The sequence below is a fragment of the Marmota marmota genome, unplaced genomic scaffold (assembly GCF_001458135.2).
Source record: "Marmota marmota marmota unplaced genomic scaffold, marMar, whole genome shotgun sequence".
Lineage (NCBI taxonomy): Eukaryota > Metazoa > Chordata > Mammalia > Rodentia > Sciuridae > Marmota > Marmota marmota.
In genome coordinates, this window is record NW_025999913.1 from 10,966,624 (window position 1) to 10,975,574 (window position 8,951).

The 8,951-nt window shown below is 42.3% G+C and overlaps 1 non-coding gene across 1 annotated transcript; it reads right to left on the reverse strand.

Annotated features, from left to right (window-relative positions):
• Nucleotides 1–7,763: 7,763 nt before the first annotated feature.
• On the reverse strand, nucleotides 7,764–7,838 carry Trnav-aac. Its single transcript has one exon. It is a non-coding gene; the product is annotated as a tRNA-Val (tRNA).
• Nucleotides 7,839–8,951: the final 1,113 nt, after the last annotated feature.

Consider the following 8,951-nt stretch of genomic DNA (forward strand, 5'->3'; position numbering starts at 1 on the left):
AATAAATAAATGTATTGTGTCTGTCTACAACTAAAATACACACACACACACACACACACACAAATGTCCCTCTTTCTTTGGGTCTTCATTTCTGCAGGCCCTTATGTCACCTAACACATATTAAAAACATTTGTATGCTTTTTCTCTTGTTAATCTGTCTTTTGTTACAGGGGACCCAGGCATGAACCAGGCAATGGAGGAGAAAAAAAAATTTTTTCAACCCCTATAGTGATAAATGCAAAAATTACCTCCAAAGCAAAGCAAGATTTTTTACTAAGCCAATTAATTTTTTTTTTTTTTCGAACCAAAAGGTGAGCCATGGTAAACTGAGAGATGTCACTCACTTTGTTCTTCCTTATTGCTCTAGGGCTTCATTTTAATTTATACTAGAGTTGTGCTAGATAGTTAAGTTTCAGACCAAGTATTGTGCTCCAAGAGAAAGCACAATGTTTTTGTTTTGTTTTGTTTTGTTTTTTGGATACCAAGAATTGAACTCAGGGGCACTCGACCACTGAGCCACACCCCCAGCCCTATTTTGTACTTTATTTGGAGATAGGGTCTCACTGAGTTGCTTAGCACCTCGCTGTTGCTAAGGCTGGCTTTGAACCCATGATCCTCCTGCCTCAGCCTCCAGAGCTGCTGGGGTTACAGGCATGCACCACCACATTTGGCCAACACAGTGTAACATTTACAATAAAATGTAAGGATCGCCTACATTACTTTGTGGCATTCAAACTGTGTGTCAATAGGCCTGAAAAATGGGACATCTTTGGAGTGAGGAAGAACTTACTCAGCTCTGCCACTTACTAGGCAAGTCACACTGGACTCTTAACACCCCAGCCTCGGCTTCCCTTCTCTGTAACATGGGACTAAGGATCCCTCCTTCACGGGGCTGTGGTGAAGAGTCGTCTACCTGTACTGGATGGTAACTAAATGAACAGATGTGTGCTTTGTCTGCGCTTACAATGGCACCTTGGCCTCCTACCCTCCTACACTGTCAAATTGGACTTTATTAAAACACAGATTGCTAAACCATAAAATTCATGGTGAGATAGATCTGTTCTGGACACCATTTTTAAGGACTATGGTAATTACCAAGTGCCCAGAGAAACTCCCTGTGAGTTGGTGCTGCAGCAAGAGACCATATTAGAATAAAGCTACCATGCAGAGAATTAATGTGCATTGAGTGGCCAATTAAATATATGTGCTTGATACGTCCACATGCCTTATCTCACTCAATTAATGGAATAGCCTCATGAGGCTGGTATTATCCCCATTGTACAGAGAGATTCAATAGCCCCCGTGGTCACAGAACCAAGAGCTGGCAAAGCTGGGGTTCATATTCTGATCTCACTGACCTTCTTTATATATTGTTTTGTATTGATACCTGTTTCCATAATCAGCGGAGATACTGAAGTTGTAATAATGGTACCCAGAACATTATTATTTAAGGCTGGACAATTTCAAGGAAGTTTTTCAACAGTTTACGATCCTTGGATGAGTGATTCTGAATATTACCGGTGAAATGCAATTTCTCTCTCCATCTGTCTTCCTCTTTCTGTCTCTCTCTGACGCCTCCCCACACACACTTGATAGTGTTCCCATCAATGAAACGATGAGGTTGTAAATTCAAGAAGTTTGTTCAAACTTCTGTATTTCATTGCATAATTGTTGCAGATTTTATACCAAATTTTTTCACCATGTGAAGCTCAAAAAAAAATTGTGCCAGTATTACTTAAAAATAATTTATTACTAAGCTATCTTTGGGACAAGACCAGGACGCATAGAATACTCATGAATATATGTTAAAATTGCATAGTCCAAATGGACACATATCATTTCTTCCTCACAGGTTAACGAACATTTTTCCAGTCTGGGGAAAAAAAGGGCTGAGATTGTAGTTCAGTGGTAGAGCGTTTGCCTTGCATTCGTGAGGTCCTGGGTTCAATCCTCAGCACCACATAAAAATAAGTAAATAAAAATTATGATATTTAAAAAAAGTTAATACATTAAGGGTTACTGATTTGTACATTGTAGTTGATATATTACACTTGAAAAAATTTACTACAGCATTGCAAAGCATGGATTTACAAAATTTAATCTTCAGTGTTCAAAGATTCTGCACTACTACCCTTGGTTTCACTATCTGATGTGCGTCCTCTATACCACTCATGAAAGATCTGGTGGCACATGCTTGTGTTCTGGGACTTGGAAGACTGAAACAGGAGGCCAGCCTTGGCAACTTAGCAAGATTGTCTCAAAAAAACAAAAAAAAGGCTGGGGATGTAGCTTAGTGGTAAAGCACCCCTGGGTTCAATCCCAAGTGTCCAAAAAAAAAAAAAAAAAAAGTGTGTTTACCATTAGTACTGCAGTACTCAAAACAAATCATGCAAGTCGGAGCATTGGGAAATACGCTGACAATGAAACCGTGCTGAGAATTCTAGGCTCAGGGCTCCCAGGACATCAGAAGACAGATGCACATCCATGTGCCTCAGGTAAACACATGAATGCTCTGTACATCTTTTAAGCAGCACGAGGCGCAGAATTATACCAGGCGACTATCATGGACTGTAGGTTATAAACCAATTTTTGGACTAAAAAAACAGGGTGTGCAGACTATGTGCTGGCGACAATAATGCAGAAATATATGAGAGTTTTACAATTTTCTTTTTTCTTCTATCAAATGAACTTGATGGAGAGAAGGGGGGAGAGGACAATGGGAGGGAAGTGGGAAGCCACACCCTAACCCTCAAGACTTTACCCTTGGGCTCTGCACTGAAAACACTGACCTAAAGCTGAGCAGTGCTTGTGCCTTGCTGAAGGGTTTTTAGCCAGTTTCCAAACCAGTGTGCCAAGGTCACAGGGCAGAGCAAGCCCCAGATCCTCCAAACCTCAGGGGAGCCACAGAGTGACCAGAGTCCCTGCACTGTTGCCTCCAGCCACGAGCAGCCCATTTACCATTTCCTGTGTGAACCTCCGCGGTGGAAAGATTAGGGAGCTCTGCTGGGGGCAGGGAGGGGGTGCAATGTGGAGCAGAAGAACCATTTAACAAAGGCATCCATCCTACGGAGCACTCCTCCAAAGACCCATGGTGTCCAAACAGGTCACTAAAAACCCAAGAGAAGAGGCCAGAATCTAGATCTAGAAGTGTCACTTGGTCCCCTGTGTGTCTCTCTTGAAGAAGGAGCTGACATTGCAGAATCCTCTACTAACTTCCTGGCTCAGAAAACTACTTCATTGCCGGGCATGGTGGTGCATGCCTGTAATCCCGGAGGCTGAGGCAGGAGGATTGTGAGTTCAAAGCCAGCCTCAGCAATGGCAAGGTGCTAGGCAACTCAATGAGACCCTGGCTCTAAATAAAATACAAAAATAAGGCTGGGGATGTAGCTCAGTGGTCAGGTGTCCCTGGGTTCAATCCTTGGTACCAAAAAAAAAAAAACACTTCATTGTGAAGTTGCAACTCCAAGGAATAAGTGTGGCAGCACTTGTGGCATAGCTGTGGAGGGAGAGGGTGCTGGGGATTGAACCCAGGGCTCTCCACTGAGCTACACCCCAGTCCTTTTTATTTTTTATTTTGAGACAGAATCTTGCTAAATTGCCCAGCCTGGCCTTAGCCTCCCGATGAGCTGGGGTTACAAGTGTGCACCACCACGCCAAGGGCTCCAATTGAGAGTTTTACAATCTTCTTTTTTATTCTATCAGATGAACTTGATGGAGAGAAGGGGAAGAGGACAACCGGAGGGAAGTGGGAAGCCACTTGTCTTTTGGGTTTTTCTGTTTGGGTTTTTCAGTGCTGGGAATTGAACACACTAAGCACAGCCCCCCACCACTGAGCTGCCCCTCCAGCCCCTCTTTCTTCATTGGAAAGTGACCTAGTGGGCACCCAACCACCCTGATGGAACCACAGCTTGGCTGACAACCTCACCTGATTCTCAGCTGCTCCACACTCACAGCTCACACTCGCAGACCCTCCTAATAGACCAGGCACGGTCATGGCTGTGGCTGATGCAGGCTGCTCAGCCCATTCCTGGAAGCTACAGCACCCCTAGCTCCTTCTACAGGAAGCCCAGGGCCTTTCCAGGAGGAGCAGCTGCAATGGGAAATAAATACAAGACCTGACTTGTGGTTTCATCATCAGACCATAAATATCTACCCTTCAAACAGCCGCTTCTAGGGTCTGGGGTTGTGGCTCAGGGGAAGAGCACTTGCCTAGCATGTGTGAGGCCCTGGGTTCGATCCTCAGCACCACATATGAATAAACAAAGTTAAAAATCCATTGGCAACTAAAAGATATTAAAAAAAAAAAAAGGCGCTTCTCCAATAAGCAGGTTACTTAACTGTCTGCATCTGGGCCTCAGTTTCCTCTTCTGCCAAATAAGAATACCAACATCCACACTCAAGGGCAGTGTGATAATTAAATGACAAACTCATGTCAAGTGTGTGACACAGGAAACCATTCCGCTCTTCCCTGTCTGGCTTCTGTGGCCTGCTCCATAGGCTACCGAGTGAGAGTTCTCAGACGTAGAAAGACTGACACTGAGAAGACTAGCAGGCAACTGAATCCCACACAAGAAAGGGTCAAGTTCAAGGTCACAGGTTTTTCCTGGAATGGGTCCCTATTAGGCAGAGGTAAAACATTTCCATAAAAGAAGTCTTGAACTAAACCCTGAGCCTCTAACCCTGTAGTTCTCAAGCAAACAGGGATTTCGGAATGTGAATCTAAGAATTTTGACATATATATTTTTTAACTCTACAAATTAAAATGAGATTAACATCATTCATGAGAGCACGTGAGCTATCCCCACACATGCCAATGAATAATTTGCTCCTTTTGGAGAGGACTCCATTGTAGACAGTTGTTAAGCAGAAATTAGAGAAGGCCACAGAAATTACAGAAGGCCATGTGTTTTGGACAAGGCTCCTGCTGGGCCCCAGCAGACCAGGCTAAAAATCAAAATGGAGTCACTCTCCCTAAAGTTCCACATCACCAAGCTGTAGAAATAACTGCCAAATTTTCCAAACAGCGTAGTTTCAGTTGGCATGAAAATCAAGTTCCCTCTGTCCTAATCTTTCTATAAAAATGTAACCTAGCTGGGTGTGGTGATACACACCTGTAATCCCAGAGGCTCGGGAGGCTGAGGCAGGAGGATCTCGAGTTCAAAGCCAGCCTTAGCAAAAGGAAGGTGGTAAGCAACTCAGTGAGACCCTGTCTCTAAATAAAATACAAAATAGGGATGGGGATGTGGCTCAGTGGTTGAGTGCCCCTGAGTTCATTCCTCTGTACCCCACCCCCAAAATGTAACCTAAAGAAACCTGATGCTAACCAAATAGTTATTTTTCTACTATTTGATCTTTCTGTACTGGCCTTACAAGAAATGTGACTTTGAAAAGACCAATCCCTGGTGCACACCTGTAATCCCAGCGATCGGGGAGGCTGAGGCAGGAGGATGGATTAAAAGGTCCAGTCCAGACAGGGCAATTTAGCAAAACCCTAATCTCAAAATAAAATGAAAAAGGCTGGGGAAAGTAGCTCAGGGGTAGAATCCCCCACTGTATTCAATCCCCAGTACTGGGAGGGAAAAAAGTCTTAAAATTTTGTTCTTTGTTGTAACACAGCAAAGTAGAAGTCTGGGACCCAGAAGTGGATTATGGTTAACACTGAATACTCATTTGAAAAACTGCCAATTGGACTGGCATTCACTGTTTTAACTCTGTGCATATGTGCCCAAATCTTCCCAAACCACTGAAACCAACATTTATACTACGAAAGTCTCAAGAAAAGTAAAAGGGTCCATTCTCTTTGACCATTCTACCTCCAGGACTTCAGAATTCAGTGACTCAAGCAGAAACCTGGTCACTGTTAGGTCAGCACATTGCTGCAGCTGGGAAAGGTGACAGAGTCCCCCTCTCAGGCCCCGCCACACATGGGAGCATGTGGCCACCAAAAAGGGCATTTTTTTGAAATCCATGTAATGGACTATTATTTTAAAAATCCTAGAATGTATTATCTGAAAAGAGAGCAGAATATTAAATGCAAGTATGGCTACAACTCGAGTTTTGAAAACTTGAAATAAATATACTAGAAGGAACTATACCAACCGGTCAATTGTGATTTTCATCTTTTAACTTTTTCTAAACTTTTTGTATTTTAAAAATTAAAGTATTACTAACACACAGTGAAGCGCTCAAGCTTGGTTTTTTTGTTTTAACCTTGCAGTGCTGGGAACTGAACCCAGGGCCTCACACATGCCATGCAAGTGCTCTACCACTGCATGACGTATCCCAGGCCCCAAGTGCACGAGTCTTTAGTAGACAGTCAGTGAGTTTTGATCAAGATATGCAACAGTATCCCAAGCAAGTCCTCTGGTGCCCCTTTCTTACTACGCCCTGATGCAACTACAATTCTGTTTTCTTGGAATCATTTTGTGTGTCTTGCTTTTTTTTGTTTGTTTATTTTTTTCTAGTACTAGGGATTGAACCCAGGATCACTCTACCATTAAGCTACAGCCCCAGCCCTTGTTGTTGTTATTATTATTATTATCATTATTATTATTATTATTATTATTAATTTCACTAAGTTGCTCAGAACTTGCAATCCTCCTGCCTCAGTCTCGGGAGTCACTACAGTTACAGGTACATGTCACCATGCCCAGCTCTTGTCTGGTATCTAGCTTCATATAAATGTCTATTCTTCACCTTCAAGTTGTAATTTTTGTGCATGGCTTCATTCACTCAAAATGATGTTTCTGTTTTTCATTTGAGGTACAGAGGATCAACCCAGATCTTGCACATGCTAGCAAGCACTGTGCTACCAAACTATACCCCAGCCCTTTTTTTTATTTATATTATTTTTTTTTCCCTGTACTGGGGATCAAACCCAGGAACTTGAGCATGCTAGGCAAGCACTTTACCACTGAGCTACATCCCCTGTGTTTACTACTTTTGGGAAAGTGTCTTACTTAATTGCGTAAGCTAGCCTCAAACTTGTGATTCCTCTTCCTCAGCCTCCTGAGTCACTGGGATGATAGGCATGTACCACCATGCCTGGTTCAAAATAATGTTTTCACAATTCATTCATAAATCGAAGAGCTTTCTACTGTCACGTATAACTGATTAGGACTAATTTAAAAAAAATTTTTTTAAAAATTTATTCATGCCAGGCGTGGTGGCCCATGCCTATAATCCCAGTGGCTTGGGAGGCTGAGGCAGGAAGATTGCAAGTATGAGGACAGCCTCAGCAACTAAATGAGGACCTAAGCAACTTAGCAAGACCCTGACTCAAAAATAAATAAGTAAAAAGGGCTGGAGATGTGGCTCAGTGGCCAAGTACCCCTAGGTTCAATCTTTAGTACGAAAAAATAAAAAGATTTGTCCGAGTCATTGGATTCCTTTTTGTTGCTAGGTAGCATTCCATTCTATGGATAGTACAAAAAAAAATTAATATTTATTTTTTGGTTGTAGTTGGACACAATATCTCTATTTTATTTATTTATTTTTATGTGATGCTGAGGATCAAACCCAGGGCTTCACACGGGCTAGGGGAACGCTCTACTACTGAGCCACAACCCCAGCCCCAGAACAAATTGTTTTTATCTATTCACCCATTGATGGACATTTGTGTTCCTTCCAATGATTTGTTAATCAGAATGAAACTGCAATGGACATTCTTGTAGTTTTGTTTCTTTTTTTAATTGGTGATTGTAGCCATTATTATTATTATTATTATTATTTATTATTATCATCATTATTATATCTGTTATTTTTGGCGGTGCTGGGGATTGAACCCAGGGCCTTGTGCATGTTAAGCAAGTGCTCTACCACTTAGCTACACCCCAGCCTATTATTTTCCTAATAAATGCCCAAGAGAATTGCTGAAGTTTAAGGTATACATGAGTACGTGTGTATGGATGAAAATCCAGTAATTTCTCAAGCTGTGCAAAGCTGCTTGTATTACATTATGCCCCCCATCAACTACCTGTGATATATGAAAATTCCAGTTGTTTAACTGTCCAGCATTTGGTATTGTTGCCTTTGTGATTGTGGCCATTTTAGTGGGTTTGGGCCAACGCCTTACTGATTTTAATTTGCATTTCCCCACAAGTAACATAGCATTTGTCCAACTCCTCTTTCATATTTAGCCCTACCTTGGTGTGTTTTCTGCTGCTAAAGAGAATATCACCGACTAGGTACTTTATGAAGAACAAGATTAATTTCTTAGAGTTCTGGAGGTTGGAAAGTCCAAGAGCACGCACCAGTGTCTGCTGGGTCTCTGGTGAGGGCCTTCCCGCATTATCACATTGCCAGACAGAGTTGGAGTCTCTTTCTCTTGTACAAAGCCATGTGACCTCATCTAATCCTGATTATCCCAAAGACCCCACCTCCAAATCCATTAGCATCTGGATTTAAGGATTGTATTTCCAACATGGCAAGACATACAGCAGGTTCTTGATTTCATTGACCAGGGCTTGTCCCCAGCCACCTCCACGTCTCCATTGGACCTAAAAGTGTGTATCAGAGGTTGACTCCCAAGAGAAAATCAGGAGCTGTCATTAAAAGTAGAGTGTAAAGATCTGATTGGCCCCAAATAACAAATGCCCACTATCTTCTCTTCCTCCCACAGGCCTCCATTCTGCTCCATCTTGACCTGACAAGACCCCACCTATTCTTCAAAGCAAATTATAAACTCTACATGGTCCAGAGTGTTTGTCCTGACCCTCGCCTGCCTCTCCACCACCATCGCCATAGTAGTTTCTTTTATTCTCTGATGTGGCCACTCTCTTACTCTACAATTCATTTTCGGGATTTGTGAGTTTGGATTTCATCCACCCAATCCCATAAGAACCTTTTAAAGAATAGGGTCAGTTCTGCTGCAACTTGGCACAGTATCTTACACACACAGCAAAGCACGCGTTCATTCATGCATTCGTTTAAAACAAATATTTATTGAACAT